This window comes from Carya illinoinensis, chromosome 3 (genome assembly GCF_018687715.1).
Source record: "Carya illinoinensis cultivar Pawnee chromosome 3, C.illinoinensisPawnee_v1, whole genome shotgun sequence".
NCBI classification, from domain to species: domain Eukaryota; kingdom Viridiplantae; phylum Streptophyta; class Magnoliopsida; order Fagales; family Juglandaceae; genus Carya; species Carya illinoinensis.
Window position 1 is genome coordinate 40,635,835 of NC_056754.1, and position 13,711 is coordinate 40,649,545.

Consider the following 13,711-nt stretch of genomic DNA (forward strand, 5'->3'; position numbering starts at 1 on the left):
GAATTTAGTGGCTGACCATCTCTCTCGGTTAGAGCAAGAGGAAGAAAGACTAGAGTCAGTAGTCCAAGAGGCATTCCCTGATGAGCAGTTGTTTGCATGTGAGATCAAGCTTCCGTGGTATGTTGATATTGTTAACTACCTAGCTTGTAAAGTTTTACCACCTGATCTTACTTACCATCAACGCAAGAAGTTTTTGCATGATGTGAATTATTATCTTTGGGATGAGCCTTTATTGTTCAAAAGATGCCCAGATCAAATCATTCGAAGATGTGTGCCGGAAGAAGAGATGCAAGACATCCTCCATCATTGCCATTCATCATCATATGGAGGACACTTTGGAGCCACCTGTACAGCAGCTAAGGTACTTCAAAGTAGATTCTTTTGGCCTTCTATTTTTCTTGATAGTTACACTTTGGTGAAAATTTGTGACCGGTGCCAACGTATGGGAAATATTTCAAGGCGTCATGAGTTACCACTGAAAGGTATCTTAGAAGTTGAGTTGTTTGATGTTTGGGGAATAGATTTTATGGGGCCTTTTCCTCTTTCTTTTGGTTTTGCTTATATCTTATTAGCAGTTGACTATGTGTCTAAATGGGTGGAAGCAATTGCTACAATAACAAATGATGTAAAGGTAGTGCTCAAATTTCCGCACAAGCATATATTCACAAGATTTGGCACTTCATGAGCTATTATTAGTGATGGAGGGATTCACTTTTGCAACAAGTTGTTTGAAAATCTTCTTTCTAAATATGGTGTAAAGCACAAGATAGCACTTGCTTACCATCCTCAAACTAATGGCCAAGCTGAAATTTCAAATAGAGAAATCAAGAACATCCTTGAAAAGACGGTCAAAACCAATAGAAAGGATTGGGTGAAGAAACTTGATGATGCTTTGTGGGCATACCGTACAGCCTTTAAAACACCTATCGGGATGTCTCCATACCGATTAGTGTTTGGAAAGGCATTTCATCTTCCTGTGGAGTTGGAGCATAGAGCTTATTGGGCTGTAAAAAAGTTTAACTTTGATTTGAAGGCAGCAGGTGAAAAGCGACTTCTTCAATTGAATGAGATGGAAGAGTTCCGGAATGATGCATATGAAAATGCAAAGATCTATAAAGAAATGACGAAGAAGTGGCATGACAAACAGATTCTTAGGCGAGAGTTTGCTCCAGGATAACAAGTTTTACTCTTCAGTTCACGACTCAAACTCTTTCCAGGAAAGTTAAAATCTAGATGGACAGGTCCTTATACAATTCATGAGGTTTTCTCTTTTGGAGCAGTAGATTTGAAGGACAAGACAGGGAATATTTTCAGAGTTAATGGTCAGAGATTGAAGTACTACTATGGAGAACAAATGGAGAGGAACTATGCATTTATTCCTCTTGGAGATCCTAATTGATGATGATTGAAAAGTCTGGCTATAAACTTTAAAACAAGCGCTTATGGGAGGCAACCCATAGATCTTTCTTTCATTCTTTCATTTATTTTATTATCTTTATTTATTTAGTTTTAATAAATTGGTTTTTGATGCAGGTTTATTTAGCATGAATAAAGAGCAAAAAAAATTTTAAACTACGGATGATTCATCATGAAACCAGGGAAGTTCCTTTTATTTCTTCAATCCTTTTTACGTTTGCATTACAATGAGAACATTGTTTAGTTTAAGTTTGGGGGTGTAAACTCCTATAGTCATTTGATCCTCTTGTTTTTTAAGTCTTGGGTTGTTGATGGGTTGTTTAATTCTCTTACCAAACATACATTGGAGTAAGATTGAATTCTCTATAACTCTGAAATTTGTGATTGAAGATGGTTTTGAGAAAAATTTTCAAAAATTTCTTTTTTGTCAAGTGGATTTTTGTCGGTACTTTGGTTTAAATCTTTGACCTTGAACATAATTGAGCACATAGTCATTTTTCTCTTATTCCATTTTGTTTATGAAGAGAAGAAGTTGAATTAATTGAAAGAGGGAAGTTCGATTTTGCTTTGCTCTAGAATCTGTTGATGGGTCCTTGAGGCGAAATCCTAGTTGAGACCAAATATTAGATAAATGATCTAGGCATTTCTTTGGCATAACCAGAAAGCTTTCCCAGCCGTCCTAAATATCATTCCATCATTACATGGTGTGTTTCCATAGTCAACTCTCTTGAGCCTTCATAAGCCTTTATTTATTCTTTGAACTACATAAACCATGCCCGCTCTAAGCCTGAAAAACAATGAATCTACCTTTGATAGTTTGAGAAAATACTTTGGTGGAGAGTACATTTAAAAGAGAAAATTTGTTTCATGATGAACCGTATTATGTTTGCTCTGTTTGATCAAAGAAGAAGAAGAAGAAGAAAGGAAGTAACTGAAAAAAAAAAAAAAAAAAAAAAAAAAAAAAAAAAAAAGAGGAAAAGAAGTCGCTAAGCTGAGTGTGAATTACCTCAGATTTTGTTAAGGGAATTGTTGGTATTGCATCAGTGATTACAGCAATAATAATGCCACAAGTATGAGCATATTGCCAAGAAAGAGTTATGATTTGAATCATGTAGATATCTCTTTTAGTATTCTTTTCACTAAGTATTTTCCCAGTTTACTTTGATTTTCCATATCCAGTTCTTTCTTAACCCTCACCCTGTGGCCTATCATCACAACCTTATTAAAGACCTTTTGATCTCTGATTTTGGTGTTGACTACATTAATGGAGAGTATTTCTGAAAATTGGACTTATGGGGTTAAGTTTTAAGAGAATTCTTCTGATTTTGGTTGTTCTACTTTTATATGAGTTTGCAGGTGGTTTGAGGTTAAATTGACTATATCACACACACACTCAAAGTCTTAGCTTTAGGTTGAAGTAAACGCCTAACTCTTACTTGACACATTGCAAAATTTTTGATTGATTTTCTTGCTATCTTTGATGTTAAAAGAGTAAGATACTAGAGATGAAATCTAAATTCATAAAAGCTTGGTGAGTGATGATACTTCTCTTTCGGGTCGAGTTGATATTGCCTAAACTATCATTTACTTTTCTTTTTGTTTGAGGACAAACAAAGTTGTAAGTTTGGGGTATTTGATGACTTGCAAAAATTTCATATTGCAGATTTTACAAGTTCGCTCGAGCAGAGGCTTTTGGCCGCTCGAGCGAATTCAGGCAGATTCAAACTCTCAACTGCCGCTCGACAGCGAGCTCGAGTGGGTTGCTGAAAAACCAAGATTGCTCGAGCGGAGACATTGGCCGCTCGAGCGAAATCAGGCATAGTCGAACGCTCGATGTGCGCTTGATAGGACGCTTGAGCGAAATCAAGCAGAGTCGAATGCTCGATGTGCGCTCGACACCCCGCTCGAGCGAACATCGTATTTTGACAGATCTAGGGTCTTCCGCCGTCAGACGATATAAAATGGATTTTTCACTCTATGGTCGTACGTTTTAACTGGAGAACACCTTTTGGGACTGAAAAAGACAGCTAGAGGGATTCAATTCGTTTGTTTTTGGAGAGGGAATTCCAATTATTGCACGTATGTTGGAATCATACACGAGCACATACGAGAGAAAAGCATTGAATCGTTTCCTTGGCCTCTCGATAGTGAGCTCGAGGAGTATTTTTCAGTGTTTATTTTCTTCCAATCTTCTCAGAACAATTATGGTGAATTCGTTTATGTTGAATTACATTTCTAGCATGAGATAAATTTTATTCATTCTAGGAAAACGGTGTAACCTATTTCTGAACTATGCTTGATTGTCTATGCTAATTTAAGGCAATTCTCTCTTTGTTTATCTGATTTATTCTGAGTTTATTGCTTCTAATTAACTGGCCATTGATTAGATGATATTTAATCTTGTGATTTGCTATCGAAAGAGGGAATCATAGGGTAGATCTTGAATATTTCAATATAGGTAAGTATAGAGATCGAAAGACTTGTATGAACCTATGTAGTAATTAAATCATTGGTCTTATTGCTTTCTTGCTTTATTAATTTGCATATTCTTGTGTGAATTGATGAACAAGAATAATTTCCAATTGACTATCAAAAGAGGCTGTTGGATGGATTAGAGATTTGCTAATGAACAAAAAAAATTAAATTAAATTAATTGGATGAGGAAAGCATAGTGAAGAATTAGGTGAAATCGATTTCCTAGAAGTTTTCTTTCCCATTAATTTGATCTTCGAACGTCAGTTTTATTTCATTTGCGTATTACTCTTTGAGTTGATCTTGGTTTAATTGGCAACTACAAAAATCCTAGTGATTCCTCTAGATAAAATTGAGATTAGTATAATTTTGATATTTGGCAATAGTAAGGTACCAATCCCTGAGGACGATTCTCTTCTTATCACTTTATTATAAAATTACGATACTGTGCACTTGCAGTTTTGCACCGATCAATTATAACTAGCCATAGATAGAGCTTGTAAAATGTGAGAAAACAAGGACTCAAGTCTGATAAAAAAACTAGTCACCAACCCATTATTTTAAGGCCTCCAAATCAAACAACTGGTCGCCTCTACCTTCATAAAGTTGGACTGCTGTGATAATGAAGGGGTAAAAATCGAAAACAAAATAGAAAAAAAAAATCAGAAACTTGCATGGAAAGAAGATTAATTAAGCTTTATGTCCAACATTAGTCACAAATATGCAATGCAATTAAGAATAGTTTTGAGTTAAGCCCAAAAACGTGACTCTAACAAGCAATGTTCCATATGTAATTCATATGTAATGTTCCAATTATCACGGTAAGGCCAACACACATTCTCCCGTATGATTTTCCTTCATACAACCATTTGACAAGAACAGATTCAAGTGCAAGTAAAATCCTGAACCGTGAAAAAAGATTAGAATAATGATGAATGATAGATAAAAAGCAAAAAGTAAGAAGACGAATACCTTATTATTATTATCTTCAAATATATACCTAATATATACAATTATTAGTTGCATAGCCATCTGATTCGCATGCGTTTGTGGAGATTTCAACAAACTTTCAAGAGAGTGTGAGAAAGTTAGCTTGAGATGGAGAAAGCAACCATGAGGGTCTTTGCCTGAGGTAGAAGGGTAGGTGCAAAATCATGTAGTAATTATTTATGGGGAGTTTTTATTAGCTTTCAGATATAAATCTAGCTACTCATTATAATTCCTTACGCTCGGAGGAATCCCATCACCACCCACGAATACAATAGGTAAATTATCAATGTGGTGGACAAAGTGATGGTCCCCTGATTCACATGCAGCCTATTACATACTAGAATTTTGGGTAAACAATCACTTATCGTTTTATTATTTATTTATTCTAAACACTGAAGATGGGACATGGTGACGATATCAGTGGGAGCTTTTAAAGGTCATGCCCTCTACCATTCTACGGGACTATATAAATTATAGAAGAAGATTACATGAATTCAAAGCAGAAAATTATGAGTAATTGATAATAATTAAACTAGGCACACTAGCAATTACAACTGTGTTCAAATGTAATAATAGTTTTTCATGCAATATGACATGCCAGTACAAAACCTGCTAATTTGATGCATTCTGCCCAAAACTGCAGTAGCAGTAGTTAGGTCAATTTTATTGTTAGCAATTTTTGTGACCAAAAGTGTGTATTAAAGGAGAACAAAATCAAGTGTATAATCAGGATATAAGAAATGGAAGATGGTTGAAGAGACTAAAGACTTCCACAAGCAGAAAAAAACAGAAGGATTTGAACCAAATGCAAAAATAATATCTAGATAAAAGGCTTAAAAGCTAAACACATTTATATTTAGTAGTTGAATAAGTATAAGCTGCTACCCATTCAAAATATTATTATTATACTCTTTAAATATTATTCTTGACTGCACATAGAACAGATTCAGTAGAATTAGGTGAAAAAAACAATCTTTCCAACTTATGATCTTTTACATGTAACTCAATTATATAAAGCTACTCGCCCCACCAACGTCGATGAGTACTAAAAACAGGACACCCAAAAAATTTAGCATTTTGACCTATTGCATGGTTAAAAGCCTAGCTACATAGAAACAAGTAGCTGAGATCTACTTGATGACAAGAGAAGTCTACTTGATTAATCATGCTGAGATCTTATTTCTTCTCTCATATTCAACGTATTGATATGATCAGTTTCTGCATATACAAAGTTGGAAACAACCAAGATAGATCATAGCCAGCTATTCTTGCATAGATGCATGCAACAGCTAATTCTGAATCATTTTAAAAGAAGATTAAAAGGTTGTGATCAAATTAATTAATTAATCATTTTTTTTATACAGGGAAAGAGTGAAACCAATAGCATGCAGTAACACAAGCAGAACTATATATAGATAGTTGTTCTTGAACCACCCCATGTGTATATATATATATATATGTATGTATATAAGCTAGCATATTTGATCATTAGCTAGCTGTGCATGCAAAGACCATCAATTTTGTAGCTAGTCTAGGTCTAGAACCACCTAATGCCTACCAGGTTTTATCCCTTCATAGTTGGAAAACCAATGAGCAATATCAAACGACCACCAACGTAAAGATGGTCTTCAATACTGGTTGCCTAGCTACTTCAAAAACCCATCTCCAAACCCATGAATTGATCATCATGATCAATTAGTGAAAGCTAGCATAGATTCATCACGACCAATCTTTATCTCATTGGGAATTATTTCCTGATCCTCATAGATTAGGAGCACTATACTTCTATTGCATTCTAATCAAGAAAATTGTTTGCATCAGACATAAACAAATGAACGGCACATACCTGATGAAATCCTATAGAAAAGATTATAAGACTGGAAGAAAAAAATCTATTTACATGGAGAAAACCTTATGATCATTTAGTTAAAGCAAATTGGGAAGCATTAATTGATTCTAAATCTTTGAAGATGGGGATTGGTTCTGCATGTTATCAGAGATAGTGATCCCATATTCTTGCTCCTCTATTTGCTTCGAAAACCTTTAACTTTGAACCTGTTTTGGGCAGAATGTTTAGCCCTTAAGAAATTACAACTCTGTGCAGATTTAGGCTTTTAATGTGTTAATTTGGAAGGGTTGCAAAATTTGTTAGACAGGCATGTAATAATGATAAAGAATGTTGGTCTTAGTATGGGTAGATTATAAAGGATATTGGAGACTTTCTACACTGGAGGTCTTTGTGGACATTATTTCTTCACGTATAGGGAATGCCTACAAGTGGCTCATCATCTTGCAAAGCTTGGAGTTCATTGTGAAGAGGAACTAATTATGATAGAAGAAGCACCTCAAAAAGTGTGATTTTTTAGGAAATAAAGTGTGATTATCCGGTATGGATGATGTTAGGATGTCCTCTAAATATGCCCCTCAAAAGTGTCTGATCTAGTGTATTTTCATAAGTTAATATGAAAAAATATGCACACAAATTCACTAGTAGTAACTTTTGCAAACATTTAAGAAAAATAAAAAAATGAAATGCACTAAGAACCTTATGATTAAAATTCTTCAAGGCCATCATCTGTTGAGTGGAAGAAAAGAAGATCTCTATTCAGGGATTCTGCAGAAAGTCCTCTAAGAATACTTTAAAAACAACATAAAGATGTATGGAGATATCTGGATATTCTAAAAACTTAGAGTTATTTTTGTTTACCCAAGCCCACAGATACTTCATTTGACCAATCTTGCACCAACACTATTGAAATAGTTATTGTTGGTGTTGATTTAAAGAACCAGTCCTAATTAGATGGATTTTTTTGATATACGTTAACATCTTTGGCATAGAACACATGAAGTTAAAATTATTATCCTGAGCAAAATATTTCATGTCCACATTTATATTTTCAATCTCCTAAACTGCCCATCCACTAGAAACCAAGCAAAGAGTGAAAAAAAACCTGCATATATAGAAACTCACACAGAAAACATTACAACCCTGAGTTCGCCAAAAAATAGCATATTTAGGCATTGCATATGCATTTACATGTGTATTTGTAGGAATAAAGCACCATAGTCGCAGGACAATCGTATAGCATCACCAAATTCATAAATATCCATTGCCATTTTTACCCCTTTTATAACCAAATCTAACAATCCATCAGAGTTTCTACGAGACTTCATTTTAAAATCAAAGACAAAAATCAAGTCTAACAACTAAACTCCTTACATTAATCAACCCCAAAGTTACAACCGAAACGAGCGAGAGAAAGCATTAATAGAGAGAAACGAATGAGAGTTACAGAGAGAGAGAGAGAGAGTGAGTGATGGAACTGAAAAATTTTAAACGGAAACTCACCGGCAACAAGACGGGGGCGGCAAGACGGCGAGATGACTGCGGCGACAAGACGGCGATAAGAAGGCGGCGCTATTTTCACCGGAAAGTCCCATGTTGAACCTGGGAGAGAGAGAGAGAGAGAGAGAGAGAGAGAGGGAAAAGGCGTCCCGCGTGGGAAAATAAGGTGCAGAGTACAAAAATTATTAAAGTGACTCAAAAGTCACTATAATAAGAGAGAATTGTCGCCGTAACAAAAATTTGTAACAACGACAATGTTATTAAGACGGTAAATTTCTACAGAATGAGTTATTTGCGGCTACATTTTTTTTAGGCTCACTAAAATTGCTGAAAAAAGTATATATTTCCGGCTACTTTTTTAATTGACACGAACATTTTTTCAAAGTTTAAAAATTGGCTTTTTGCAACAATAATTTGACCGCCGGAAATAAAAATAGCTGCTAATACTATTTTTTCTTGTAGGTAGATTAGGAAAGACCATCACTATATATTTTGTTAAGATAAAACATTAAAAACCTTTATATCACATCAATGCATTGAGGAGTGACAACTCACACAAGACAAGGACTGGACCAGTCTAGATTATGTTCTTCAATAAGTGGGTCTGCTTGGGTATAACATATATATATAAAGACCATATTATATATAGTTGCCAGCCCCAAACATATAAATTATAAGTAGACATAAACCTAATAATTAGGCAAAAGGAGATTAAGCTTACAAGTAAGCTATGAGCACCCCTCAATCACAAAATCACACTACATGCTACCTACACTAAAACTTAATAACCAACACGCATTATCCAATTGAATTAGAGCTTAATAGTTTTTGCAAAACTTATTGTTATTCAATTAGATGGTTCCTAAGAGAATGGCGTCAGATTATTATGACTTCTTGGTCTAATACTATTAATTATAGCTAGCCGTAGATAAAGCCTGTAAAATGTGGGAAAACAAGGACCCAGGTCTGATGCAAAAACGAGTCAACATTAACCCATTAAAAAACTATTAATTATCTGGGGCCTGGGCACTTATTATCATCTTCCATCACAAGTGTGTATGTGTGTGAAAATTTGAACAATTTTCACATATAGGGCAAGTGCAGAGTATCCAAAGAGTATTTATGTTTCTGATTGGATACGATTATATATATATATATATATAATCTTCTGAGTTGTTCTTAATTTTGTATTATATATTAAGTTAAGAAATTATCTTTATCACAATCTTGCAAATCTCTAATTAATATATTTGATGGCAAACACAAAAGTAAAAAATACAATATCTAATCTGGTGAATTAATTCCAAAGAGATCGATTTTTATCAAATTGATCAATTCTTTCCAAGAGTGAGTAAAAAACGCTGCATGCCATTTAATATGCACCATTGTATAGCAAGGAAAATATGAAGACATTCAGTAAAAGAACTCAATATTAATTTAAGAGACCCCAAAATTAAACAAAACATCATGAGTGTTTGTGGAAATGTTTGGTCCATTAATATGCACAAATGACAAAAACCAGTACTAGCATTTAACAATGAATTCAAAGTAATCTTATAAACAATATCACACACACGTGCATATGCCCAAAATTAATTAGGTCGTTGAGGAAAACCAAACAAATCTGTGTATGGTCGACTATTCATATTGGCATTGAAAGCCATTAGAAAAAATCATAAAAAAAAAAACAAAACAAAAACAAAGCAATTCACACGGATGCCAATGATCCATAAGACCCAACATTCAATATATTATTCTATTTTAAGTTAAAGTTGATAAATAGGTTTTTTGGTTGATTTTAAGTTCATCGTTAAAGAAATCGCTGCAAATGACTCTTAATTGTGACGTTTTTAATTTTGTTGCTAAATTCTAGCAATTTTGGACAATTGTGCAGACAAAATCAAAACTAGTCTTTTTCTTATAGTGAGGTAACAGATAATTACTAGAGTTAAAAACATAAAAGTGAAAAATATTGCAAATAATAAAGAAAACACAAAAGAAGAAAATGGGTCATTACAAACCAAAACTGCAGTAGGAGAAACAGTACATCTGCAGTACACACCCATTTTCCTCTTTCGTGTTTTGAATTAGGAAGGGGGACAATGACTTTAACCTCATCTTTGGTCGTACGTGGCTATATATTATATATTCATGGATTCGTTTATATATCTATATATTTTGTTTACTATTAGAAAATAAAACTATCCAATATATTTATATATATACACTTACAAGAGAAGAAAAAAATCCTAATAATGTTTCTAATTTTGCTTGGTGGCATGCATATATATATAGATCAACATTCAACAGATTGGAATTTCCAGTTATGGGGTTAAATTAGATCTAAGAATATGACACTTAATTTGAGAATAGAGATCCTTCAACGTCAAAGATGACATCTATAATGATCCAATTTTCAGGGTAAGGCCAACACACATTCTCTCATACGATTTTCCTTCATACAACCATCTGACGGGAATACTAACGAGTGCAAGTAAAATTCTCAACCCTGAAAAAAGTAGAATAATGATGAATGATAGATAGAAAGTAAAAAGTAAGAAGAAGAATAACAACAGGTACAGTTCAGTGTTGCACTAATAATCATATAAAAAAAAAGCTATGTATGTATTGATAACTTACCTTGTTGTAGCAGTTTGACTAGACATTAAATGACTAATAACTTCCAAGTGACCAGTTGGTGGCAAGAGAAACGTACATTGACATAAGTTACAAAATATCCACAAAACTTAACAATACACTACCTACCCCACACTAGTAAACTGATGAACAAAATCTTAACCAAGTAGGAGGCATTTTGTTTTAATATATTACTTTGACCTTCATCTCCTTACCAAAATTCATAAAAAATTGTTTTCCCTCCAAAATGAGCAACTAACTATGCAGGTCCCTGAGTATCTCTATGAGACTCTCCTTGGGTCTGCCTCTCTAACTCAAAACTCTCCATTAACTTGTCGTACTCAGCTTGTCTCTCCATTAGTAGCATGACATTCGCTCATAAGTCATCAAGCTAACCCTTATAATCTGAAGTAGTTTTTTCAAACCTTTCTGCACGTTCAATTAATTCGGTTGTTTGGGCATTAGCTGCTTGTCTAGATGACTCAAGAATAACCATCTCGCTGAGCCCCCTTACATATCCTGATATATGGCCCAAAACTTCCTTAAAGATTGTTGCTGCAGCCTCTTTAGTCCGCTTCTCAGACTCCAGCTCTGACATATTTGCAGCCATCTCTAGCTATTAACCATTGGAAAAGCACAAATGTTAGTAAGGAATATGTACTTATACCACACAAAAATTATTTTGCAGTTTTTCCCCAAATTCATAGGATTTTACTTTAACACTCACATATTTCTCTTCAACAATGGGAGTCACAAATTTGTTATTTTTCTTTGACCACCTTACTTCTTTAAAGAAATTGACCAAATTCTCCTCATTCCCAGACTACCAATACAAGCAAATTAGATTCAACTTAGATTTAAACTATATCATCTTAAGGTCTCATTGATGTGCATCCTGCAACTAAAATCTATCAGTTACCTTCATCATCATTAGCCGTACAAATGACCTTTGTCCAGCCGTGTGATTGTTTTCTTGTTTCTCTCTATTACCTTTATTTCTTTCAGACATCCACTGCACTCACACGGGACATGATATACATGAAAAAAAGTAGAGGTGTCAAGCTTAACATATTTTTAATAGCATAACTTCGACAACAAGCTTACCGTCCTAACTAACATTTAATACAATTGATTATTTTAATTGAAAATAACAAAGCATGTTAATTAATACAATTCAACTTCCAACTTAATTACCTTATAGTCCTCCCTTGAATATCAAGTGCATAACTTCACCCAGGTGGCTGGTGTCACCAACGGTGGCACATTCGCGAGTGCTTCTTCATTACTCTCGTATTTGCTATAGGTTTTATGTAAATCATAGCGAATATGATTAAACCGCTTGTGAAGTGTCTTCGTAACCGTATCACGGTGATTTTTCTTGGTCCAATTGAGGATAAAGTCAGCCTGGTTGTTCAACTGCAAACATATTAATTATAATTAGTTAAATTTTGATAACATGCTCAAATTCGACTTCTAGAGCCAAATTTGATAACTGAAAATCATTTAAATTTTGATAACTGAAAATCGTTTAAATTTTGATAGCAGCATGTTTTCCAAGAGCAACCAAAGGAACAATTGAAGAAAGAAGAAAAGAAAGGGCACCAAATTATGAGAACATGACTGAGTAGGAAAAGGAAACCTCAAGGCAATTGTAGAGGCAGAGAATGAAGACCCTGACCTTCTTCCATTTTTCATTGTACTGGCTTTCATTGTAAAGAATGTACATTGAAATGATGAAACTTGTTTGGGATGGACGCTAGCTCTAATCTAGGCACCTAATAATTGAGTGGATTAACCACAACTACTTGTGCAAAGTTTATCCCTTCCAACAATTGGGCCATGAATTCTAACTAATTATTTGTTTTTCTTGAATCAAAGCCTCATCTGCTCCAACTCATTCTTAATATATTAAAGGAAAATTATAAAGATAATACAAATGTGACTATTAATATCCTATTTAATTTTGATCTGTTAACCAAAGATTTATTAAAATCACGTTTGAAATTTGCTGGAGATAATATCAAATTAAAAACAAAGACTTCCCATGCTTTAGTACTACTTGACCAATCTTGCACCAACACTATTGAAATAGTTATTGTTGGTGTTGATTTAAAGAACCATTAAAAGTTAAATGGATTTTTTTGATATACATTAAGATCTTGGCATAGAACAGAGGAAGTGAAAATTTTTATCCTGATCACTCAATTTCATATGCACATTTATATTTTAAATGTCCTAAACTGCCCATCCACTAGAAACCAAGCAAAGACTGAAAAGAAAAAATTGCATAATATAGTAATGCCACAGAAAACGTTACAACCCTGAGTTTGCCAGAAAATAGCATATTTAGGCATTGCATATGCATTTACATGTGTATTTGTAGGAATGAAGCACCATAGTTGTAGGACAATCGTATAATATTCGAACCAAATTCATGAATAACTAAAGCCAGTTTTTCCCCTTTTATAACCAAATATAACAATCCATATACAAATTCACGAAACTTCATTTTAAAATCAAAGACAAAAAAGTAAAATAACTAAACTCTTTACATCTATCAACCCCAAAATTACAAGCGAAACGAGCGAGAGTAAGCGGGCATAGGGAAATGAATGAGAGTTACATAGAGAGAGAGAGAGAGAGAGAGAGAGAGAGAGTGATGGAGCTGAAAAATTTTAAACAGAAACTCATCGGCGATAAGACAGTAGCGCTATTTTTGCTGGAAAGCCCCATGTAGAGAGAGAGAGAGAGAGAGAGAGAGAGAGAGAGAGAGAGGGAAAAGGGAGTCCCTGTGGGATTATAAGACGCGGGTGTAGAAAAATTATTAAGGCGACTCAAAAGTCGCCATAA

At 34.2% G+C, this 13,711-nt stretch overlaps 1 long non-coding RNA gene across 1 annotated transcript; it reads right to left on the reverse strand.

The window, feature by feature from the left end:
• Positions 1-4,289: 4,289 nt before the first annotated feature.
• LOC122304237 lies at positions 4,290-8,398 on the reverse strand. The gene is made up of 2 exons (XR_006240969.1): positions 8,228-8,398; positions 4,290-4,502 (listed from the first exon to the last, which is right to left on the reverse strand). It is a non-coding gene; the product is annotated as an uncharacterized LOC122304237 (long non-coding RNA).
• Positions 8,399-13,711: the final 5,313 nt, after the last annotated feature.